Source organism: Pimephales promelas, chromosome 21 (genome assembly GCF_988280905.1).
Source record: "Pimephales promelas chromosome 21, fPimPro1.hap1.1, whole genome shotgun sequence".
NCBI lineage: Eukaryota > Metazoa > Chordata > Actinopteri > Cypriniformes > Leuciscidae > Pimephales > Pimephales promelas.
Window position 1 is genome coordinate 27,037,850 of NC_142789.1, and position 27,707 is coordinate 27,065,556.

Below are 27,707 nucleotides of genomic sequence, written 5' to 3' on the forward strand. Positions count from 1 at the left end.
CGCTTCTTTGTTCGACTCATCCCGGGTGTATTCGCCAACCGTTATGCGTTTTTCCCGCTACGATCATTCAAAGCTAATTGGGTGACAGGAGTTCTGAGTCGGCAATATCGCATGTTTGCTTTGACACAAAGGCGAAACTCAGCAGGGCAAGATGGCGCGTAAACAAGCGTGACAGTCGCTCCTGACGTTCTACCATTCATTTGTTAATTAAGACGGATGACTCATTACGCTCTCGTAAGCTACGTGCGCTATGGGGAGAGACTGGGAGAGAGACGCTTCACGCCGGTGTCAGTTGTATAATTGATGCCAGAGCTTGCCGGAGATCTGACGCGCTCTTCCCTCACATGTTTCCAACGAGACGAGGGCCTTTCATTCACTGATGACACACAGGAGGCAGCGTGGGTAAGCCTGCGGCAGAACATACACCAGCCTACGCTCTTCAAAAAGGGCATCGTATACTGTACAGTGCCGGCACACTCGAGTCATTTCTCACGCCGATCCCCCCCATTCCCAAAAAAAAAAAAAAGAATTTAGATTCAATTAGGTTCAACCTAAGACGAACAACACGATCTATTCACAGTCCGCCTGGTCGGCACCATCTGGAAATGGCAGTTTTTATCTGATTGGTCAAGTTGAGTGACTTCAATGAGTTTTTCATTAAGAATAACTCAAATGCATTTGGTTGAAAAGCTACAGTGCATAAGATATTGTCTTGTATCTTGAATCCAAGTCTAGTTTGATTACTGTCCTGGACAACCCGGTCTCATCCCAAGACGTCGTATAACTGACGTTTTGGGACGTCTTTTGACCATACGTCAATATTCGCCTTTTTAGGGCCCCCTTAAACGTCGGTAGATGAGGTTATGGGATCCTAACTCTACCCCAGACCTAAACCTAACCCTAAACCTAACCCGTCACCTAACTGACGTTAAAGGTAAAGCGTCAGTTGTATGACGGCCCGGGATCGCCATCTACCGACGTTTAAGGGGGCCCTAAAAAGGCAGATATTGACGTATGGTCAAAAGATGTCCCAAGACGTCAGTTATATGACTTTTTGGGATGAGACTGTGTTATACTGGAAGGTTTTTTTTTTTATCACACATAAAACCTGGATTAAAAAACAATTGGATGTGCATGCACTTATATTCAAAACACAATCTATAAATAAGTGTTGATATCTTATGCATCGTTGTATATCAAGTGAAGGATTTTTACATGGAAAATTAGACAAAAAGAAGAACTTTCCCCAAAAATTTTAATTACCAAAATGTCGTACCAAACCCATAAGACTTTGTTTCATCTTCAATCTTTCTTCAAATCTGACAGATTTATGTCCCTACATTGACAGCTACGCAACTACCACTTTGACACTTCAAAAAGTTCCTAAAGAGATCCGAAAAACGGATCCATATGAATTGAGCAGTTTAGTCAAAATTTGCTTTATATACATACATTATAAATAATTCATCCACTCATAACTCATATTCATCAACTCACACATCAGCTGTAGTAAACGGAAGTATGAACGTGACCTGCCAGAACCAATGAGGTTCATTCTGGTGTTACGCATCACGTTTGAGCTTCAGCAAGAACCAATGTTTGTTCTCGCGCGTCAAGCAGGATCAGGTTCGTTCAAGCAGCTTCTGTTTCTGTTCGCTGATAAATTTTTACATGTTAATAATGGCCTAAATTAAATCTGTTCATTGAGTTAAATTGACAGAGCTCAAACTTTTGAACGGTAGAGTAAATTAGCTAGTACAGTTTTTAGCTTGATTTCTTTGAAAGAAACAATTTATGGTACCATTGGCAGAATGTATTCCTTAAAATATTAATACAATTTTGGCAAAGTTACACAGATTTCAGACTTTACCCTTTTAATTACAGAAGATGCTCCATATACAGTAAGTTGAAATAGCTCCCTGTGGGTGTTAATAATACTGTATGGACACACAGTGAACTGACTTGCTTTAAAGTACTCATTAATTTTGATCAGACAGAAACTTTGATCACATAGTCTACACAAATTTTCCACAATTTTTCTGTATATTTTGAATGAGGCATTTATTCCCGGCCAGCTTAATATGTGGTTAAAATGTATTTTACTCCTATCAGGCCATGCATTTTATGGCCTCATGAATAATTGTTTATTCTTTTTTCTTTTTTACATATGTTGCAAGCTTTTTTTTTTATTATTGTCACAGCCTATAAACAACCACAGACAAACAATTATTTTATCGGCGGTCAAAGTTTGCACAGAAATGTACGATTTTTCCCATCCTCACCAACCTCGTCATAACCCGTTTAAATGATCATGACGCCTCCTCGCTCGCTGCTTTGTCGACGGCGACTGCGGTGCGAAACTAGTGTTGTGTTGCCAGATTGGGTGTTTTTTAGCTACATCTTAAAGCCTGTTTAGCCGGGTTTTTGCCTGGAAAGATCTAGAAATCTGGCACCCTATTGTACGAAGTTAAAGGAGTAGTTCACTTTTTTTTTTTTTTTACTTTTGCTGATAATTTACTCACCCCCATGTCATCCAAGATGTCCTTGTCTTTCTTTCTTCAGTCTCAAAAGATTAAGATTTTTGATGAAAACATTCCAGGATTTTTCTCTATATAATGGACTTTAATGGGAACCAAACGGTCAAAGACAGTTTCAGTGCAAACAGTTCAAAGGGCTTTAAACGATTCCAGACAATGAATAAGGGTCTTATCAAGCGAAACGATCGCTCATTTAAAAAAAAATAAAAAATAACAAAGTTTAAGTTTTATGAGCTCAAATGGTCGCCTTGCTCTGTTCTGTGATGACTCTCCTGTTCGAACTCTCCTGTTCATCAAAATGAACAAATCTTTTCCAGAGTCAACTCGTTCATTTCGTTCATTGAATGAACCAATTGATAAACAAGTTCGATATCTTGGATGACACAGGGGTGAGTAAATTATCAGCAAAAAATGTTTTAAAAGTGAACTACTCCTTTAAACCGAGAGAGCGTGCATTCACAGACCAGAGTGAACGGGTTCACAGTAACGTTCATCAGGCAGTAATACAGTACGTTCAGTTCACGTTCGCCCAAAATATGAACGCGTTCAGGCACAACACTGCAGAGTGGTCTATATAAGCTCAATCTTACTGTCCACTCTTAGAAGAAAAGGTTCTATATAGAACCTTAAAAGGTTCTATCAGTGCAATGTATTTGGAACCCCTAAAAGGTTCTATACACTCTTAAAAAAGGGTTCCTCTGGTTCTATATAGAACCCTGGAGTTCCGTACTTGGCCAATAGAACCTTTTACCCAAAAAAAAATGGTTCTATAAAGAACCATTTTGGAGTTGAAGCGGGGGATGGAACCATTTCTGGTTCTAAATAGAACCATTTCTTCTAAGAGTGTACCACCTCAGAGAAACAAAGCCATGATGAGGAGACGAGGTGAGAGGAAGGAGAAACAAAGGCATGAGGAGGTGAGGGAGAAGAAACAACAAGAAACCATAGAGCTGGCATGATTGGATGAGGGAATAAAAATGGGGAACTGAGAAATCTGGAATGAAGACCTCACCTGTGTAGCCTAATTCTTATATGTCTGTTTCTCTCTGTTTCATACATGTATATTAAATAATAAATAGTAAAAAAGTAACTGGTGTAGCTTCCGTGATTCAATACTAATGGAAAAAGCATGATTTTCAAATCTACAGACAGAATTAGCTTCACATTTCATGCTGATTGTTAAACGTCAACATGAGATTAGATTCACACTTTTCTGAAACGAGTCCAACACTCGCAGTCTAGAGACACGGAGCGCTTGGCCGTCCTCGGTCGACTGCGCGTGGCACTCGTTGAGCAGTGGGAGTTGGTTTTTAATGGAAAGAGAACAGTGGGAGAGAATCTCCTGTTTGAACACGGGAGCCCCCGCACTACACACACACACACGATGAGTAACGTGAACGCGAGCGCTGGGTGAATGACTACGGCTTCATGAATTCAACATCCTCCTCAACACGTGCACATATGACAGGCTGAGGACGTGCAGCCGGCAGAACAGCAGGAATCATTCTCAATCAAACCCACTTTCTCTTTCTCTCGCTGTCAATCATAACGTATCTCCCCATCTTTCTCTCTCTACCCCTCGGTGCACAATCCATCCCAGAATGCCTTGCTTTCATTACCAGAGGCGAGATGCCCTGCTCACCCGCTGTCTGTTTGCCCCTCACCTCTCTCTGAAGTGACCAAGACCTGCATCACATTCACATCACACATTCGACATTTACAACCAATGAAATCCTGCTAAACACCTCGAGTTCCCTGCATCCGAGTGAGATATGGGCTACACCAGCATTAAAGGAACGATTCACACAATTTCCAAATTATCAGGACGATATGATTTGTTTCTGAAAACACTTTCTGGGTTTTTTTTTTCCGGAATTTATAACATAACCTCAAAGATTTCATGCAACTACTGAATTTTATCTCTGTAATCATTCTTCACATTGTCTTAAGATGAATATGCAGATACATGAAGCTAAACTTAATATTATTTTAATAATCATTTATATTAAATATGTAATTTTAGGACGTTATTGCTGTAATTTCTTAATTACTGTGAATTTTTTTTTTAAAAAGAGGTGGGGTGGGTGAGAAAAAGAAAAACAGAAAAGGAGGAAGAAAGGAAAAGAAAATTATCTAAATATGTAATTCAAATTAATTGTGGAATATATATATATATATATATATATATATATATATACAACTTTATATAGTTATATATATATATATCCATATACCTAATAATAGAAATTTTAATAACAATATTAATAATAAAATGTCGTATACGTACATGCCTTACACATACTAATATACTAGTAAAATGAAAAACAATTCCACAAATATATCAGATGTCTTTATCTTTACATTTCCTAATATATTAATGCAGGTTATAACTTATAAGTACATTCAGAGGGTATTCAATAGCATTGACACATGCATGATGTGCGTAGTTTATGTAATATAGGTATCTGGTGAGGCATTAATTCAGCTCTCGGGGCATACTAATGTTTAGGGATTCTGTAATGGTGCAATAGAAGACATAATGACGGGTTTAACTTTGCAGAGATATTACGTTTGAAGTAAACAGATCATTTTCCTGTAATTTCTTTCCAAAATTTAGTAACTGGGGGGCAAGAGCAGATGGCATGAAAGTAATCATCTTGAGTATTGACATTGCAGTGTTCACATTTGATTCTGATAATCCCATTTTAAACAGTGTGTTCTGTGAATTACTTCAGTTGTTGGTATTTCTGCTTAAACTAAATGTGTTTAAGCAGACTTGTTTCAAGAAATTGACATCTGTAATTATGTTAAGGTAATTTTCCCATTGTTTAATAGGTTTTGAATAATGTTGCATCTGTATTTATTAATATGTATTTTGGATAGTAATGTTTGTTGTTGATTTTTTTTTTAATTAAAGGTGGAGTTTCTTGACTAACGTTAATGTATAAAACTTTATTGTAAAGTGTAATTTTTATGATTAAATTACTTTAAAGGAGTAGTTAATTTTTGCTGATAATTTACTCACCCCCATGTCATCCAAGATATCCATGTCATTCTTTCTTCAGTCGAAAATAAATTAAGGTTTTTGATGAAAACATTCCAGGATTTTTCTCCATATAATGGACTTCAATGGGAACCAAACGGTTCAAGGTCCTAAAGACAGTTTTAGTGCAAACTGTTCAAAGGGCTTTAAACGATTCCAGATGATGAATAAGGGTCTTATCTAGCGAAACGATCGCTCATTTAAAAAAAACAAAGCTTAAGTTTTATAAGCACAAATGGTCGCCTTGCTCTGTTCTGTGATGACCGTTCGTGACTCTCCTGTTCAAACTCGTTCATCAAAATGAACAAATCTTTCCCAGAGTCAACTTGTTCATTTCGTTCGTAAAATGAACCAAATGACGCGAAAAAAGATTGATGAACGAGTTTGAACAGGAGAGTCACGAACGCGAATCACAGAACAGAGCAAGGCGAGCATTTGAGCTTATAAAACTTAAACTTTGTTTTTTTTTTAAATGAGCGTTTCACTTGATAAGACCCTTATTCATCGTCTGGTATCATTTAAAGCCCTTCGAACAGTTTGCAGTTTGCACTGAAAGTGCCTTTTGGACCTTGAACCGTTTGGTTCCCATTGAAGTCCATTATGTGGAGAAAAATCCTGGAATGTTTTCATCAAAAAACATAATTTCTTTTCGACTGAAGAAAGAATGACATGGACATCTTGGATGACCCAAGGTAAAAAAAAGCTATAAAGTATGTTAAAAGTATTATACAGTAACGAAAGTTACATACAAACATATTCTAAACACAGTTACTGTGATTTTGCCGAGTATTTTGTTGATCCTGGAACAACATTCCTGTCGAAAACGTAGTCCTAACACCTAAACCATAAATTATCCCTAAATCCAGAGGGAAATAATAGGTGGATAACACCGATGTAAGCACCAACCAAAACTTGACATAAACCGTAAACTTGTCCATCAAATCTGGTTGATTGAAATATAGTTCCAGGACCAACAAACATGTTGTAGCCTACTTGGTGAAATCACGTTCACCCACCCTACAGACTGGCAAGGACAACTTTTAATATCGAAATATTACAAAATGTGGAATTTCCATGTTTATGTGAATAAAATGACTTCCTTCAAAACCTCCCTCAGGCCCAGCATTTGAACTTTTATTGGAGCTACTCCCTTAAGTGTGCACAGTATGTGCCTTTACATGCGTCACGTTACACACACTCCACAGTTCTGCCTCCATATGTCCCTGCTCGCGTTTATCCCTCTCTCCATCTCAGTGACATCCCTGTCTCGTGTTATCTCTCTCCCACACACATTCTGTCGTTTAAAGCCGTGTATCTATCGCTCTCACTCCCCTTTCAGCTCGTCCATTCATTCCGTCTATCTCCGCTTGTCTCTTTCCGTCTCACTGATAAACTGAGCGCAAAAAAGGAGCTACTTTTCCCCCGATATCTCTAGTTCCATCTAATTTTCCACCCCCTTTTCTTCTCCATCTCAAAACCCAGACAGATGTCTCATCCCTTTTTTCGGAGATCTTTGACAGCGAAGACGAATCGCACAACGTATGGAATGCGCTCATTGGTTAAAATGATGAAATAAAACAACAAAAAACATTGGACTTACGTGTCTGCAGTCAGGCCGCATCTCGGCGAGTGCGATTACTGTGATATCAGAGTGTGTCCTCTACGAAATGGGTTTTACAGGATTTCATTTGCTCTATATGAGGGAATCAGGTGCAGAATAGGACATCTACTTTACTGGTGTGATAGACAAGGAGACATGTGACCCAGGGCAATACATTACACACAAACGCACACACACACACACTAGTTATCATGTGGCAGCTGTGAGAAAGTTTGACACCGTCTGCCATTTCTCTTTGTTATCCAGACAATCGGAGCGGAGCAGAATGTTTCTTCTCCGTCCGCTCTATATAAAGCTTTGGGCTGCAATGTCTGTCAGAGAGATACTAAGTCTTCAAGAGAGGAACTTACTGTGCGATTCAAAGTGAAACTTTAAAGGAGAAGAACTCCTGAGGTTTGGGATGTGTTGAGAATTACAATGCCCCTATAGGAAAGATACAACCATATCTGACTTCATTCGGTTTTGTTTATGCAATACATTACATTCCCATCATATTACACCATATATCATTAAAGGTGAAACAATTTCTGTGCAAATCACATCATTTTCTCTAACACTTACCCCATTACCGACCAGCTGCATCTGCTCATAAACAGGGACACGAGAATGTATTTTAACATTGAAAGATGACCCACATCACCTTTAAATAATGATCATATTGATCAGGCATGGGTTTCGGTTTTATCAGAGCTGCAAATTTGTGAGTTGGCTGCTGTGTTAATTAAGAAACGGTTGAAGATAATTGGCACTGCAGAATTAGATTTTATAGAAACGGCAATAAAGTTAGCAGGACAATAATCATCGCTGGTTTATGCAAAACATGGTTTATGCAAAAAGTGTTTTTGTCTTGTTTTCCAGCATAAATATATAAACATTCTTAAAATCAAGTTATGTTTGCTTGAGAGGCAAAACATTTTTTGATTTACACAATAAAAAAATAAGATTGTGTCTTGACAAGAATGTTTATGATATTGTTATTGGAAAAGACAAAAATACTAAGCTAGAAAAATTCTTTTTGACCATTTTCGGTGGCACAAGAATGATAAAATCCAGATAAAGCATAAATTACAAATCATAAAAGCTTACTGTGTTTATGTGACGTGAGAAACAGACACAACCAGTCCAATTATTTCCATTCAAAATCAATTTTGACAAATTCAAGCCCCAAGATAACTTAGAAAAACAACTAAATAGTTAATTTCCTTACAAATATTTACCATGCTAAACTATAGTTTCACCCCAAATACCACACTTAATAAAAGTCACCAGTGTCATTGAAAATTTAACTTCCCTTATAACTTCCCAAGATTCTTCCCTTTTTTGCATTTTCTGAAAAAAATGTGATTGTAAAATGATGTTATAGCTGGTTACCAGGTCATTGCTATACAGTTGTTAAGGTATCCTGGTGGTCACCAAGGTGTTGCTAGGTATTTGGCTCTGCCTCTGCAGGCTCGTCCTACTATGCAAGTCTAGGGGATTTGATCTTAAGTCCATAAACAGTGAAGAATGAGCACACAGTGAATTATTGCTCCCCCAGGGGCAATGCTAGACCATTTTTTACTGGGACACGAGCCTCAGTAAAGTTTTGCTGTGCCCCAGTAAAAAATGTCTGATAAATAATTTTCTGATGGGGATACTGTAGGTTGTCCTATTCATTGAGCGTTATCATTTAGATAAACAAAATTATTTTAAACTTGAAGGCTTATTTTAACACAAGGTGAAGCGAAAATATCATGCACATCCTCTTGAATCATACGCTTTGGCCCCGCCCCCTCGCGGTGCCCCTCCCCCTTCACTTTCCCCAGTGAGATCCTCGACTTGCAGACTATTATCCATAATATGGTGTAGCTGAGAAAAGTTAACTATATCGCTCTGATAATGAGTAGTGAATTTGTATTATTTAGAATGAGGACATCCCATTTTCCAGATCTAATGTACTTAGCACAGATTTGACTGATAACGTTAGCTTGTTAACTGCTAAAAAAATGTTTAATTATGCCTTTTAATTGTGCCTTGATTTAGTCCTTATCAGTTAACTTCACAATTAGCAGTTTTGTAAGGAAACTACTGTTGTTGTTTTTTTAAATACAAATACATTTTCAGTAATGTTAATAGAAATTTTGTATGGTCAAGTGTCAAGTAAGGGTTAATGCCCGACGAGGTGTCCATTGTCAGGTTTTAATGGACGACGGCGAGGTGTGAACCGGCATATAAAGGCAATAAAGACATTATACTTTTGTAATGTCTATTCAATGCTTTGCTCATCTAACACAATAATGACTTTTGGGGGTAATTTTCCAGCACAAAATGATTTATTCCTGATTAATTGGATTACTTAATCAGCATATCATGGAGTTTATCATTGTCATCACCCAAACAGTAACCAGTTTTGATACCTAATAAAGTTACCCTTGCAAATTATATTAATTTGCAAGGGTATTAAAGTCTATTAAAATGTACATTTATGAAATGATTTGCAGCACATAATTACATTAATGCTTGCTACCTAAAATGATTTTTAAAAAATGAATGAATATCCAGAAAGTCTCCCAAACACTCCCAAAGTGCTGCTTTGTAAGTACTTTGGTAACAGTTTTGGAGTTTTGATCAAACTCTAGAAATGCCCTGCTCCAAATCCTATAGTAAATACCTTTTTTGACAAAACTGTGTTAAACGTGGTCTATTTTTGTTCAAGAGCGAGCAACTTCTGAGAACACCACCGTTCAATGCTAAAATGAGCAACAATTCCATTCAGTCAGAGTGTTTTAATCAGTACAGATGACAGTTGAGTTAAAGCAATGCATCTGTGTGGAGCAAACATTCATTCATGTCATTTCATGGATCAAAAACGCCACGCAGAAGGGCTCCATTTATCAGCATTAACTCGCATCGAGTGGCTTTGACGTGACAGATCTCACTTGATGGGTCCTCCTCTCACTTGTAATTCAACACGGCGACTTACGACTGGACTGCAACTGAGCTTTTAAAAAATAAATAAATTCTAGTAAGAAGCTCTGAGGATCTGGCCCTCAGACAGGATGTGACTAGCTTACAGCTCCAGTTTTTAGACCTCGAGATTTCTCTGAGGATTGACAAAATGCTCCCCACCATGCATCCGGGGGTGGCAGGGGAGGAAGGGACGGGCTCAGACAGGGACACGCGGACGCTCTGTCTATGTGTCATCCCTTGTTTCACCGGGTGAGATGGAGAGAGAGCGTCGAAGGACGGTGGTGACACATGGGCGAGCTGCTTTATTAAAATTCTGCCCACGGTGTTGCCCCTGACACTGACTCAGAGCCACAGTCTACCCCCTCCACCTGCTCCCACAGAGGTCGATCTGCTAATGACGTGGCCACCGGCCTCAAATGTCACTGGATTTCAGCCGATAAAAAGACAAGGTGAGTTTTGTGCCTTCTCAGTTGGTAAATAGATAACGGACGGACGGATGGATGGATGGATGGAGAGTCTGATGATATAGATGAATGGAGAGTCAGATGGCTGGATGGATAAAGAGTCAGATGGACAGATGAATGGAGTCGAATGGATGGATGAATGGAGAGTGCGATGGATGGACAGATGGATGGATAGAGAGTCTGATGATAGATGAATGGAGAGTCGGATGGACGGATAAATGGAGAGTGGGATGGATGGATGGATGGATGGATGGATGGATGGATAAAGAGTCAGATGGACAGATGAATGGAGAGTGGGATGGATGGATGGATAAAGAGTCAGATGGACAGATGAATGGATGGATGGATGGATGGATGGATGGATGGATGGATGGATAAAGAGTCAGATGGACAGATGAATGGAGCGTGTGATGGATGGACAAATGGATGGATGGAGAGTCTGATGATAGATGAATGGAGAGTCGGATGGACGGATAAATGGAGAGTGGGATGGATGGATGGATGGATGGATGGATAAAGAGTCAGATGGACAGATGAATGGAGAGTGGGATGGATGGATGGATAAAGAGTCAGATGGACAGATGAATGGATGGATGGATGGATGGATGGATGGATGGATGGATGGATGGATGGATGGATAAAGAGTCAGATGGACAGATGAATGGAGCGTGTGATGGATGGACAAATGGATGGATGGAGAGTCTGATGATAGATGAATGGAGAGTCGGATGGACGGATAAATGGAGAGTGGGATGGATGGATGGATGGATGGATGGATAAAGAGTCAGATGGACAGATGAATGGAGAGTGGGATGGATGGATGGATGGATGGATGGATGGATGGATGGATGGATGGATGGATGAAGAGTCAGATGGACAGGTGAATGGAGAGTGGGATGGATGGATGGATGGATGGTGGATGGATAAAGAGTCAGATGGACAGGTGAATGGAGAGTGCGATGGATGGACAGATGGATGGATAGAGAGTCTGATGATAGATGAATGGAGAGTCGGATGGACAGATGAATGGAGAGTGGGATGGATGGATGGATGGATGGATGGATAAAGAGTCAGATGGACAGATGAATGGAGTCGAGTGGATGGATGAAATTGAGAGTGGGATGGATGGACAGATGGATGGACAGAGAGTCTGATGATAGATGAATGGAGAGTCGGATGGACGGATGGATGGAGAGTGGGATGGATGGATGGATGGATGGATGGATAAAGAGTCAGATGGACAGATGAATGGAGTCGAGTGGATGGATGAAATTGAGAGTGGGATGGATGGACAGATGGATGGACAGAGAGTCTGATGATAGATGAATGGAGAGTCGGATGGACGGATGGATGGATGGAAAGAGAATCTGATGATAGATGAATGAAGAGTCAGATGGACGGATGGATGGAGAGTTGGATGGCCGAATGGATGGAGTTGGACAGATGGACAGAGAGTCATATCGATGGATGGACAGATGGATAAGAGTTAGATGAACGGATGGACGGAGAGTTGTATAGACGGATGGATGGATGGATAGAGAGTCTGATGATAGATGAATGGAGAGTCGGATGGATGGATGGATGGATGGATGGATGGATGGATGGATGGACGGACGAATGGATAGAGATTCTGATAGACAGATGGATGGAGAGTTGGATGGATGGATGGAAGGATGGATGGAGAGTTGGATGGCTCAATGGATGGATGGATGGATGGATGGATGGAAAGTTTGATGACTGATGGATAGTCAGATGGGTGGATGGATGATGGATGGATAGAGTCCAATGATAGATGGAGAGTCATATGTACAGATGAACGGAGAGTCGGATCGATGGATGAATGGAGAGTCAGATGGATGGATGGATGGATGGATGGATGGAGAGTTGGATGGCCGAGTGGATGGAGTTGGATAGATGGAGAGTCGGATGGACAGATGGATAAAGAGTTAGATGAACGGATGGACGGAGAGTCGATGGATGGATGGATGGATGGAAAGTTTGATGACTGATGGATAGTCAGATGGGTGGAGGATGATGGATGGATAGAGTCCGATCACAGATGGAGAGTCAGATGTACGGATGAATGGATTTAGATAGACAGATGGGTGGAGAGTTGGATGTATGTAGAGTCGGATGGATGGAGAGTCGGAAGAATGGACGAATGGATGGATGGATGGATGGGTAGGTAGATATTTGGATGGATGCAAACAAGTCAGAGAAAATTATGGATAGCAGGAGAGATAGATAGGTAGTTGAATAAATAAAAAAACCATCAATTCAAAGTTGATACCTACAGTACTTAAAATATGTCTGAAAAGGCCATTAAATAAATGAGAGTAAACGTTCCTCTGGATGGACAATTTTCTCATATTGAGTGCAGGCCAAATGAAAATTCTCCATAATGTGCAAGGCATTGTGAACATAACAACAACGAACAGCGTCATTAATGCATCCCGGTGCTCTTAATTCTCATCCGTTAGTTAATAATCCCACGACAAGCCTCGGCAGAATCAGAGAATTAAGTGGCAGGGATTTTTCAAATTTCTTGTTTTAATGAAACGGCGCTTCTCGAATAAGTCTGGCACTCTATTGACAGCAACCAAAAGCCTGCATTTGTATTCCCGCACACAGATCAGGTCCTCTCATGAATCAATTTCGAACAGAGAATACGCTGTGAAATTAAATAGCCTTTAGCGAGATGCTACACCCCTGAAATTATTCAAACAGACAGTTGAGAATTGTTATGGTTATGGAAAAGTGGGGGTGGCACTATTAGATATCCAATCTTATAACCAACTGTGCGGAAAGCTGGAAACACTCTTCATTAAAAGACTATTGTGGGAAAATTGTTTGCAAAGCACTGACCTCTGCGTCTCGAGGAATCAAAGGACTTTTGTCCGGTTTCAAACCCCAATTTCCTGCATGCGGTCGTGCGTTTTGATTTGCAATGTCTGCTGTATCTTATTTCAGTTCTTGTTCTTGCTTTAGACACACAGAACACATAAAAGAGTCTCTTCAAACCTTTTATATACATCTCCTCGACCTCGATGCTCAAGATATGTCTGCCGGCTACACGTTCTGCTTCACCATGGTTTCATGAGAAAGATGGTCTATTATATTCAGTATCATCAGAAAGGCACCACAGCATTTTTTTCCTCCAAAAAAAATATTCCAATATCTCTGTATGCTGTAATACAGACAATATGACTGGCTTTTATAGGAGTGTGATTGTATGGCCTTTTTCAGCAGATGATATTTGAATTGCTCCACAAGGACGGGCTCATGACACTGGTCTGCCATCTAGTGGAGGAGTCTGACATCAGCTCACACTGAGCTCAACATCACATCTCTGCCACTTCACCTGCAGTAAAGAGACCAAATCCAGCTCTGGAGAACCACTGCCCTGTAGAGTTGAGCTCCAACCCTAATCAAAGCCGCCTGAACAAGCTAGTCCAGGTCTTCAGAGCTAAGGGTGCGTTTGATCAGGATCCAGGGCCAGATTTAAGGAACCATGTTTTATACTAGAGAGAGCTGAGATCTCAATGGTCCCTCAAAAGTATTTCTGTAGTTTTTAAGAAATACTTTGAAGACATTTCTATAGCACTGCTGCATGAGAAAAAAATCCATCCCCCCGTCCATCTTAACTTTATCTCTATCCATCCGACTATTTATCGATCATTGTTTCATCTAAATATTTTTCTACACTTCCATCTCACTATCTATCAAGTCACATTTATTTATATAGCGCTTTTCACAATATAGATTGTATCAAAGCAGCTTCACAGTGATAACATGAAAGTAGTACAACACAGATCAACAACATTGCTAAACACTAAATAACCCCAACTGAGCAAGCCAAAAGCAAGGCGACTATCTATATATCCATCCAACGGCTATCATTTTATCTACCCAACCACCGAACTATCAATTTATCTATCCTTCTACCCAACAATCTATTTTCTATCCATCGATTCATCCACCCATCCAAGCACTCGATTACCCATTTATCGAATCATCCTTCCACTCGACTATCTATGCATCTCACTATCTCTCTATCCACCCATATAGAGATAGACAGCCCATTCTCACCCCCAAGGCGTCACTTAACTGACGCCTTGGGAAGCATTTGGACATGCTTCAATATCTGACGCTTTAGGCGCCCTTTAGCGTCAGTATGATGACGCCCTAGGATCGCGTGTACCCAACCCCCACCCCACACCTAAACCTAACCGCGTCCTCTAACTGACGCTTTCCTTTAGCGTCAGTTAAAGGACGCCGTAGGATCGCGTCATATGAGTGACGCTAAAGGGCGCCTAAAACGTCAAATATTGAAGCATGGTCAAAGGTGACGCCTTGGGGTGAGAATGCGTTGAGATAGACATATCCAGAGTTAGACTTCTACCCACCTACCATCCGACTATCTATCTATTATCCATCCTTCCACCCGACTATCCCTTTATCCATGGATGGATAAAGAAAAACAACGGATGGCTGGATGTTAGTGTAGACTAGAGGAAATACATACTATCTCTATAGAGGTGGGGTTGATGGGATGAGATAGAGAGATAGTGAGATCGATGGATAGTTAAGTGGAAGTTGAGTGGGTGGGTGGACAGATGGATAAAGTGATAGATAAAGGGATAGATAAAGTCTCAGATGTATCATCCTTCAATCCATCTTACAATCTATCTATCTCAATATCTATCTCAATATCTATCTATCTATCTATCTATCTATCTATCTATCTATCTATCTATCTATCTATCTATCTATCTATCTATCTATCTATCTATCTATCTCACAATCTATCTATCCATCCATCCATCCATCCATCCATCCATCTATCTATCTATCTATCTATCTATCTATCTATCTATCTATCTATCTATCTATCTATCTATCTATCTATCTATCTATCTATCTATCTATCTATCTATCTATCTATCTATCTATCTATCATCCATTCACCTGACTATCCATTTATCTATCCATCCATCTCTCAATCCATCCATCTGACTTATTTTCCATCGATATGTTTACCTATTCATCCTTCCATCCATCCATCCAATCCCCCGACTAATTAACACCACTGTAAATTTTAAAATGATAAATGATGATAAATCCTGTACCTCTGTGGCCTCTTCATAAATTATATTTAATAGCTGATTTTGATAATTAAACAGGATTGGTTTAAATCTCTAGAGTACGTGTTAGTCTAGACTAGGGCACGTTTTACCTGTTCTCTGTCTTTGAAAACGTTGAAGGTCTTTTGTAAGTCGTCTTTTGTTTGTTCCAGCTTGTTTTTTTCTCTCTGTCCTCTTCTACCCGTTTCTCCTCCGTATCAGCCTCTGATTTTCCGAAACCCTTCGCCACCCTTCCCTCTCTCTCTCTCTCTTCTGATATCCATCTACCACTCTCAACCTCTGCCTCATTTCTATCATTTGTTCATCGGTCCTCTCTTTTTCGCTCTCTGAGGTCAGACATCTTGCTCGCAGGCTGGAAGCGAGAGCTGTTGATTGGGTTTAAGATGTGGAGCAGAGAGGGTTCAGGAGAGAGATGAGACAGAGAGAGAAAGCCAGAGAACTCAAAGCCTGCCGATGCATGAAGGGGGTTGAGACGCGTTTAGAGGACAGATAAAGAGAAATAAAGCAACACTCCCAGAGGAACATGTTATTGCTCAGTTGTTGCATTTCACAGCAAATGAGACCTAAAGGCTTTTATGCTAAAATAGCAGAGCAGAAATGACAATTAACATTTAAGCCTCAACTTTCGCAGATATTTTTGGCTCAATGAGAAATCTTTGAGTTTGCGTTGAGAAATCTGAAACCAGACAAGGGACTTTTTTCTCTGAAGCAGGACAAACATCTCCATTAACTCTCCACTTAATCTCATTGCAAGGAGAAACACTTTAAAAAAGAATAAAACAACGAAATTATGCATTTCCAGCAGGAAAAACAAGACCGAAAACAAGGCTTGAGGAAACGAGAAGTGATCTAGGACATTAAAAGTCTTTGCAGAGGAACCGCTCGCATTGGAAGCTTTCAAGAGACGCATGCATAAAACATTACAAATTTATTGCACAAGTGCTTTTAGTGCTCCAAGGCATTAAAGAACACATGTATTACAACGGGAGGTGTAAATACGTTACATGAAACGAAAAGAAAGCGTATAAAGTGACAGGCGGAATGATGGAATGGGAAGATGAAGACAAACTAGCTGTAATGCAGTTTATTCCCAGTGAGCAATATCTACTCAGAGTTGTTTTTAGTTGGGCGTACATCATTCACTCAGCGTAACCCCACACTCTTACGCAACAGATTCGATTTTAGGTTGTTAACGGAGCACCGTCGGCCCTCCCCGCTCCGCATCTGTCCTGTTCTGATGAGAATCAGAACGCAAGCCGGAAAAAAAAAGAAAAAAACTTTTTACAGAAGGAAATAAACGTCTCGGCATCTCCCGAGGCCCTTGCTTGGTTTTCCCACAGATAAAAGCCGGGGAAAAAACTGCAAACAAATGTTGCACTGAAAACAGCCATAATTATCTCGGTGTAAAGGCAATTCGCACAGTGTTTGGGAGGTGTCTACGTGGACTATTTTGAGCTTCTATCAGCTTAATGAGAGGACTGCTGCCAACACAGACAAACTAATGCTAAACACACGGAATCGAAACCCTAAAGATAACTCTGCCAAAGACACACGTGTTAAAAATAAGTGTCAGGTGAGCAAAGATTTATAAAAATGTGTCACTTTTGCAGGTTACCAAATGTGCATGCTAGTTATGTATTGCCATTTATGTGAAATATGTCACCCTGCTGGCCTACAAATAAGTGGAGTGACACCAAATTTAAAAGTTTACAAAATAGGTTTGCTTCGGACACTGTGGACTCAAATTAGAGTAAAGTGAGTTATTTAGATTGACGTAAATAAAATTAAAGCTGTGCAATGCAAAAAAAAACAAAGCTATTCTTTACAAGTGTTCACGTCTTGTTTTCCAGGTAGGCAAAAAAATATTTAAAAAAATTCTTAAAGGGATAGTTCACCCAAAAATGTTCAAAACATAAGACTTTCGTTCATCTTCAGAACACAAATGAAGATCTTTTGAATGAAATCTGAGAGCTTTCTGTCCCTCCATAGAGTGCCGAAGTTATCACGTCACTTTGTAGGCCGAAACGCGGAAGTGAGTTAGCAGTCTATGGGATTTTTGAATGGGTTTTTGTTAAATCGCCTGAAATAAGGTCTGTGGTGAACAAAGCCTCTAAATATTTTCACGTTTTGATCCATGACATATAACACACCAGTTATAATCTGCTTTAAACTTTATTGTGTCTGCTTGTGTTTTTTTAACTGTATATAGGCTTTAAAATGTATACATTTTGGATTAACTTGTAAAGATTATCTTGATAGACAAAACGTGTAAGGGTCACAACTCTTTGTTAAACACAGATCTTATTTTTTTGCGATTGTCCAAAAGTCTAATAGCTTTTCGATCGAGGGAACCCATGCGGCGCTAGCTTCTGCGTTTTGGCCTACAGAGTGACATCATCACTTCAGCACTATATTGACAGCTATGCAACTACCACTTTCTTTCACATTTCAAAAAGTTAATAGAGATTGTAAAACAAATCCATATAAATTCAGCGTTTTAGTCCAAAATTTTCTGAAGAGACGAGAAGGCCAGAGTTAGTAATTGGCAGTTCTAAATGGATTAGCTTCCAGGAGTCGGAAGTCCGGGATGCACTCTATCTGGAAAGTCGTGTTTACAAGGTAGTGGCTTTATAACAAGCACTTATTAAAGGGATAGTTCACTTTGAAATCAATTTTTGGTATGTTTTAGCTTACCTCAAGGGCATCCAAGATGTAGGTGTCTTTGTTTCCACAGTAGTTTCAATTTTGATATTTTTAGGTCAAACCGTTCTTGTCTGTCAGTCATATAATGGAGGTCTATGGTCACCACCTTGAAGAGCATGCACAGAGAAGTCCAAATTAAACATGATTTAATGACTCGTAAATGTACACATTGATGGCCTAAGACACGAAATGAGTGGTTTGTGTGAGAAAACGAACAGTATTTATATTGTTTTTACCTCAGTGGTAACGATTTATATCGTTTTTAACCACAGCCACAAAGCGCCCGCGCACTCAAATTACTTGAACATGGCTGTGGTTACAAGAGGTAAAATCTATACAAAAAATGTTCGTTTTCTCACACAAACCGCTCGTTTCGTGTCTTAATCATGTTTAATTTGGACTTCTCTGTGCATGCTCTTTGAAGTGGTGACCATAGACCTCTATTATATGACTGACAGACACAAACGGTTTGACCTAAAAATATCAAAATTGAAACTACTGTGGAAACAAAGACACCTACATCTTGGATGCCTAGACTTAAGCTAAAACATATCAAAAATTAATTTCAAAGTGAACTATCCCTTTAAAGAGAAAGGACTGGATTAGCCTACATTTTTCAAGTTAGTAGCAGCAAATTTTATATAATACATACATTGAGCCGCAACCATATTGTTTGATCTCTTTAAATGTCAATCAGATTGTCACTTTATGTCAAAGTGGGTGGTTCTTGCCCAGAAGAAGCTCAGATTTTCGTCTGATATAGTAAGTGTGGTTGCGTGAGACTGACTTATTCAATCTCCCACAACCTCGCTTTCATAGTCATCCAATTTAATGCAGTGTCTTCTGACTAAAGTCTTGCTTGTATAATCTAACGACATGAATCAGAGCTATTAGAAATGCTAGTTTACAGTTGTTACTCATCATGCGTTTGACATATGAGAAAAGGCAAATATGGATGGAATCCTTGCCAGTTTAACGCAATACTGTGCCAGTTTCTATTGTCTCAAGACGAGCCTCGTCTTTAAATGAGGATAGTCGTCTTCACAGGGACGCCTTTGCCTTTCATCTCTTTTGTTCTTTGACTTAAAAAATATATCAATTTGAAGTGTGGACCTTGCATAATTCAAAGGCCAGCTAATGCTTTTGTTAAAAGAGAGGCTAGTGCCTTTCATCCCTCAGTGTCTCAGAGCTGCCGTTGTGAAACCTGGAGCCGGCGCTGCTGAGCCGCAACCACACAGCACACACAGAGCTGAGACACACAGTCCTGCTCTCACTTGTGCAATAAGGCGGATGAGACACACTTTTGGGAGAAGAAAGCAAGTGAAAGCGAGAGCAATAGTTGTGTTGCATTTAAGTGGTGTTGGCAATGTGATCCAAAGTGGAGACCTTCATTTATAACATTTTTAAACGGATTTGTTTACAAAGATGATGATAAGGGTACGTCAAGAAATAATGCTGGAATACATTATAAAAAATGTATTGATTATTGTAGCTTACATTGTTTACACCCCAACAACTTACAAAACCACAGTAAAAAAAATGCAGGTTTTCTATTATAATAAAAATTAATGTGCAAAAATTAATTGCGATTAATCGCATCCAAAATAAAAGTCTGTGTTTACATGATATATTTGTGTGTGCTGTATATAATTATTTTGTATATACAGTGCCCTCCACAATTATTGGCACCCCTGTTTAAGATGTGGTCGAGGACTTTTAAAAATTCTCCCTTTTTTTTAAACAACATAGAACCCAAATGCAAAAAAAGAGAAAAACCCAACCTTTTATTTAAGTACATTACTTTGGTGGTAAAAAAAATGTAAAAATTTAGAAAAATAAAAACTTCAAATCCTGTGTCCCACAATTATTGGCACCCCTAACAATTCCGCTGAAAAATGTAATTGATTTTAAAAAAATATATATTTTCTGTAGTTGCTAATGTTGGTCAGGATATCTAGGAACTTTTAATTAGTAATTCATGACTTCCTATTTCCCTGGGGTATAAATATGACATGACACAGAGGCCTAATTCTCTTACCCATTTGTCAACATGGCAAAGACAAGAGAACACACCATTCAAGTAAGGCAGATGTGTGTTGACCTTTATAAGTCAGGCAATGGCTACAAGAAAATAGCCACTCACCTTATCTTGCCCGTATCTAAAGTTAGAGGAATCATTAAGAAGTTTAAAACAACTGGAACAGTGACAAACAAGGCTGAAAGAGGTCCCAAGTTTATCTTGCCACAACGCACTGTGAGGAGGATGCTAAGAAAAGTAAAACAAAGTCCTAAGCTCACTGTCACAGAATTGCATCAAATAGTGGCATCTTGGGGTCACAAAATCTCCAAAACAACCATCAGACGCTCTCTACATGCCAACAAGATGTTTGGGAGGCATGCTAGGAAAAAGCCTTTTCTCACTAACACTGACAAACGTAAACGTCTGGAGTTTGCCAAGCGGCACTGGGACTTCATCTGGGATCGTGTGCTTTGGTCGGATGAGACTAAGATTGAGCTTTTTGGCAACAAACACTCTAAGTGGATCTGGTGTAAAACAAAAGATGTGTATGCCGAAAAGTACATCATGCCCACCGTGAAGTATGGTGGAGGATCTGTGATGCTGTGGGCCTGTTTCTCTTCCAAAGGCCCTGGGAACCTTGTTAGGGTGCATGGCATTATGAACGCTTTGAACTACCAGGACATTTTAAATAAAAACCTGATGGCCTCTGCCAGAAAGCTGAAGATGGGTCGTCATTGGGTCTTTCAGCAGGATAATGATCCAAAACGTGTGGCAAAATCTACACAAAAATGGTTCAGTCACAAACTCAAGGTCCTCCCATGGCCATCTCAGTCCCCAGACCTCAATCCAATCGAAAACCTGTGGGGTGAGCTAAAGAGGAGAGTGCACAAGAGAGGGCCCAGGATTCTGGATGATCTAGAAAGATTTTTCAAAGAAGAATGGTCAAAGATCCCTCTCTCTGTGTTCTCCAATCTTGTGAGATGTTATAGGAGGAGATTAAGTGCTGTCTTGTTGGCAAAAGGGGGTTGTACAAACTATTAACATCAGGGGTGCCAATAATTGTGGGACACATGATTTGAAGTTTTTATTTTTTTAAATTTTACATTTTTTTTTTACCACCAAAGTAATGTACTTAAATAAAAGGTTGGATTTTTATCTTTTTTTGCATTTGGGTTCTATGTTGTTTAAAAAAAAGGGAGAATTTTTAAAAGCCCTCGACCACATCTTAAACAGGGGTGCCAATAATTGTGGAGGGCACTGTATAAATACCTATGCATGCATGTATATATTTAAGAATTATTTGCGCTTAAATTCTGTATATATATATATATATATATATATTATATATGAATAACACATTTTCTTAAATATATACATGCATGTGTGTGTATTTATATATACAAAATAATTATATACAGCACAGACAAATATATTATGTAAACACAGACTTATGTTGGATGCGATTAATCGCAATTAATTTTTGCACAGCCCTAATTTAAATCAATACATATAAAATGTATTAAATTATATGAATGAATAATTGTTTAAAAATGTGACTGCGTTTGATCTGCAAAAGATTGCATTGTTTACCAGTTTATGATATTGCTGTCATGTTAAACTTATGCATAGAGTTCATGCGACCTCTCATGTGATGCTAGTAGTTTCAGGCAAGTCTTTGCCCTATAGAAAACTTGAAATGAAGCACAAAAACAATGAACTATATTCAACTATTTATATATTTACATGTCTCTCTCTTTGCCCTTATTTGGGTGAACCATCCCTTTAAGTGTATTTCAAGAATGTTGAGCTAACCAGTCGCTCTTACTGTGAAATCTCTTTTGTTCCGGCCTAAAACAATATATCATCTTCACGCAGTGTAACAGAACGATGACATCAGGGTCTGATAATGGAGCCTTTATTGCCACCAAGGCCATCAGAAAACCTGACTGAACGCAGTGTGCATGCGGCCCGCCGAGCAAGAGCATCACTAATCAAAATTAACCCTCACTGAGATCTCCAATGAGATGAATCTCGAGAACACAGTTTGTTCCTTTGTCTTCGGCTCACCTCACGGTTGGGTTCAGATGGAATTTCCACCTGGAGAATAATCACTCTTATTTTCTGAACTTATGGAGTGATTATATTTCTTGTACCATAGAGCGCAGACAATTCACCCATTCCCTCTGATCAAAGAATAAATAACCTAGCTTATTGTTTTCAGTGGATGTTTACAGCTATCTTCAGCTCTTCTCTGATACAGTAAATGTCAGTAGTATTAAAGTCAGTTAAAGGAATAGTTATTTTAAGTCAACAAGACATGTGTGGCCCATTTCTGAGTGAAAGTCTAAATTGCTATTTGGGTGAGAAAGTTATTGTGAAGAAAATGTTTTTCTTTAGAATAGAGTGAACTGATGAATCACGCACAATAACATGTTTTCAGACAAGTCAATTTGTATGTCAGTTTTCATGTTGGGTTTAAATGAAACTGAAAATCTTGACTTGCTCAAACTCACAATCAAGTAGCTTCAGGCCAGTTAATGTTGAAATATAACAGTTATTACTTTATTACGTACGATCTGCCGCCGAAGCCAGCAAATGTATGCGAACGCACGCAATTTAAAAAACAAAGACAAGCATATGAAAAAAGAGAGCAGAGTTTTTAAACATTTATGATACGAGCCCTCGTGATTTGCTTGTATACAGAGCTGTCACATCACACATCACATCACTGTGACACCCCCCTCCAACCTCTCTGGGAAACGCGTATATGTGTTACAAATGTCCGGGGCACAACGTTTAACCATATTTTGGATAAAACTACGACGGTAATAGCCTGCCGAGACCAAAAATATGAGACGCCTGTGTTGAAAGTCAATGGAGCGATGTAAAAAAAAGTGTCGGAGTCTGTGTGGGAGCTCGTTCTTGGCTGCGCTGTGATTGGTCAATCTACATTCTAGGGCGTGGCTTAGCCAAAAGTGAATTGTGACGAATGTTGATCTAAAGTGACGTGCAAGTCGCATGAATTCTGATTTTCCTGTTCAGACTGCGGACCTAGCGTGCCGCACAAGCCCTCAAAATGAAGCCAAAACGTCTCGATCGCCCCCCAGTGGCCAGTCCGAGTATAGGTCATAAACCTCCCCGTGTTATTTAACGGGACGTAAGACCAACTAAACAATTAAATAACACTCGACATATCCTTTTTCCAAAGATAGTTTCTGTCATTTACTGTAGTTTCGATCACGTTGATGTAATTTCAAGAGTTTTTTTTTTAAATAAGTTCGTTTTTAGTTAGTTATTTGATGCTATAAAAACAATGCTGTGACATCACACTGTAAAAAATGATCGTGATTTTAACAGTAAAAGACTGTAAAAATGCTACAGTGAAAATTTCATGTCAATTTCATGTTAAATTTACAGTTTTTAAAGTGAAAATGACCAACTCATCGTTTAATTTACAGTGAAAAAACGTAAATTGACATTCCCACAATTCCCTGCGTGACACTCCACACTTGATGTATTTTGGTTGAAATATCTTGTTTCTTCATAGTTTGCTTAGTCTTTTTCTAATCAGTTAGGTACATTAGGGTTTTATGTGACATTTAATGTTGTTAAATTAATGTTTATTGCCTTTTTAAAATGTCATGTTACGATGAAGGTGTTTAATGTTTGAGTGAATGACACTGTGCCGCTTCTATATGTTAATATTAAGTTTCTTGTGAAAGAGCTACATGTGATGAGTTTCCATATATCATGTGACTCTTATTACTGCTGTGATTGATGGATGTCAGTATATTACAATAGTATAAAACAAATATTAACACTTCAAATGGTCGATAATTCAACAGTATATCAGATAATTAAATACGATTTATTTACGTAAATGTTAAGTTAAGCCTGTAAAACCTTATTACCGTAAATTCTTGCTACCGTATTTTATATGGTAAATTTCTGGCAACCACAGCTGCCGGTATTTTACCGTAAATTGAACACTTTTTTTTTACAGTGCATGATTGACAGGTTCTCTGTGCGAAGTAGTCAACTGTGTGAAGCATCAACAGACTTTTTTTCATGTTGACTATGTGGTTAGTAGTTGTATTTACCTTATTATAACGAAGTATTACAATAATCAGACACCATTGGAGAGGAACGGCGTAGACAGAGGCCACTTACGAACAGTGTGGGGCGTGTGTCCACCTAGGAATGATAAATGCATCAGTGTATAAATCATTTGCGCCAGCTGCAAGATGTTTTTTTTTATTAATCGAGCAGCAGAAAAATATTCATTATATTAGTCGTCCAATTAGTCGACTAATCGATAAAATAATCACCCAACTAATCGTTTAGTTAATAATCGTTTACCCCAGCCCCACCAACGAGACCAGCAGCTTTACATTCATCTTGCTCGTCTTATTTCTTCCCGGCAGTGTAGTTGCAACTTTGCGTACATCTTCTTCGCCGTTACGTACATGTGCTCGGCAAGACCGTTTTGTGTTTGAGCTTTCACACGTGGCATTGTTCACGTCAGTGTGCACACTCCTATTGGCGCCCTTTGTTTATTCACAAGGCATTAAACGTTGCGCACTAAATTCGCCCTGGTGTGAACAGGCCTTTAGTGTGCACAAACCAAGGTGTTTAACATAAGCACAGCGAGCACTAAAATTAATTCTGAAGAAGAGCAGCAGGCGTCCCTTCTACACAATGCACACACCATCACAAAGAAGAAACACACAGCTGAATCGATCAAAAGCCACTGAAACAAGTTCTCTCACAGGAGAAAAGCTTGATGAAGAGTCTTGTTATCTAGTCAATGTGCTGACTCAATGCTTTCCCAGCACAGAACTCCATCAGACGTGTCCTCTCTCCCAGGGCGTCTCCTCTCGCCGCATAAATCAAAGCAGCGCTTTAAAAAAAGCTGCAGATTGTTCTTGTGCAAACATCGACAGGACCTGCAGCTTTGCCACCGCATCACGCTCCTGTTTGTTCATTAAATATTAACCTCGGCCGTTTGGTGCCCGGTCCCCCCTGAAATAGATTTTCATTTTCCGGAGCGTTCGTTTGTCCCAGCTCGGATCTGAGTCCACTGTGAAGGGCATCGCTGATCTAATCAGATCTCAGCATGTTGCCTGTGGGGAGAAAACTCTGTCCCGCTGCAGCTCAATCTCTTTCTCTTTCGTTCCCGACAAGGTCACTCAGTCGATTCCGTCTCTTTGGCCGCGTTTACACTGCAGGTCTTGCGATTTGTTGACTGATGACCAGCTTACAGCGTCTTTTAAAAGTGACCCATATCCCATATCTGCATTTACACAATATGGTCTCTGTAAAAGCTATGGTACTGACCCAGAAAGGCTTAGGCCAAACTGCGCGATTTGAAATGACGATACAAGCTTTTGCATTCCGCACCATCTGTAAAGGTCAGAAAAACATTGATCTCTTAAGGCGGAGAGAAAAGAAAAGAAGAGGAGAGCCTTTGTTGCATTGAAAAGAGTCATGTGATCGCGGTCGGTGTCCACTTGAGGCTATGTCTACATTAATCCAGACACATTTGAAAGCGGCGTTTTCGTTTAAAAACACTCTCCGTCCACACACTAGCGTTTGTAGCGTAAGTTCCAGTGTAGATGAGAAACTTTTGGAAAGGCCTGCGTTGACGTCATTCACCACCAGTGTTGGGTGTAACTAATTACTAAGTAATTAGTTACTGTAATTTAATTACTTTTCCCTTGAAAATGTAAAGTAAGGGATTACTCTTCATTTATCTGTAATTTAATTACAGTTACTTCTGATGTAATTGAGGTAAATACTGTGTATGGATCAATCCGATCTCACAGCGATTTTTATGCATTTTATGAGGTGTCTAAATCATACGACCGCACTCGTACAAATTCGTATGAATTATTGTAAAATATGTATGAAAAAAGTGTGAAATGTCATGAGATCAGACATAAAACAATAGTGGGTTTAACATCAAAATGTATTGTCTGATGCTAAAAAGTGTGTTTTTATAATGTCACCTTCTCCTCCTTGGTCAGTTTAAGGATAATTCTTGCAATTTTATAGTATTTATTTGAAAGAATTAAAACAGATTCATGTCTATCCTTGTATTATTCAGCTGGTTGAGACTGATATGGGATTTTAAAAGTAATTAGTAATTAAAAGTAATTAAATACTTTTTAGAGAGAGTAATTAGTACAGTAATCTAATTACACTGTTGAAGAGGTAATTAGTAACTAGTAATTAATTACTTTTTTAGAGTAACTTACCCAACACTGTTCACCACCGTCGCTTTTTCAATGATGTACGAGTCTTTTAACCCTTAAATGCATGAATGTCCCGCCAATGATTATTACTGTACACATTCAGGTCCTCAGCGAGCCGGATCTAAATCTAACACGGATGGCTCTCTAACCATATAAAGTTCTCTTGATATTTGCAACAATTGCAAAAGGATTAAAAAATATATTTTGTTATCGTTTTATCGATCGTTTTGATTGATAAGACCCGTATTCATCGTTTGAAATCGTTTAAAGCCCATTGATCACTTTGCACTGAAACTGTCTTTTGGATCTTGAACCGTTTGGTTCCCAATGAAGTCCATTATATGGAGAAAAATCCTGGAATGTTTTCATCAAAAACCTTAATTTCTTTTCGACTGAAGAAAGAATGACATGGATATTTGGATGACATGGGGGTGAGTAGTTTTTTTTAAAAGTGAACTACTCCTTTAAAGCGGAGAAAAAAAGGAGAGCCCTTGTTGAAGCTTAGGCATCGAAAAACGTCACTCTCAAATGTCGCTTTTTCAATGTGACTCGCATTGACAGGAATTTCCGATCTGTCCGCTTCCAACGTGGGCGCAAATGCGCGTATCTGATCTTTCATATGGAATGAGGCCTGAGTCTGGTCTGAGAATATCAGAATCCACGTGTTTTTTTCCTGCTTATATGTTTGTGGGTCATATCTGATCTGCGCCACATGGGAGGTAAAAAAAAATGGAATTAGGTCACTTGAACCATGTAAAGTAAATGTGGCCTTTGTCAGCAGAGTTTTCTAGGTTGGTCGACTGAGTGACTCAGGACATTATAACACACCTCAAAATAATCATGTCAGATTTAATGTTTAGCTTGAAGGATCAAGTGCTGCAAAGTAGATTTGCACATATTTACATACAGTATCAGTTCAGTTAAAAACCAATCCTGTCACTGATTGCGGATAAATTGCATATTCTCAAAGCT

The 27,707-nt window shown here is 39.1% G+C and overlaps 1 long non-coding RNA gene and 1 pseudogene across 1 annotated transcript in view; both read right to left on the bottom strand.

The window, feature by feature from the left end:
- The window catches only part of LOC148970483 (uncharacterized), a 97,006-nt gene that overhangs the window by 6,649 nt on the left and 62,650 nt on the right, over nucleotides 1-27,707 (bottom strand). The window lies entirely within an intron of this gene.
- Nucleotides 10,580-27,707, bottom strand: part of LOC148970484 (uncharacterized) — a 37,505-nt pseudogene continuing 20,377 nt past the window's right edge.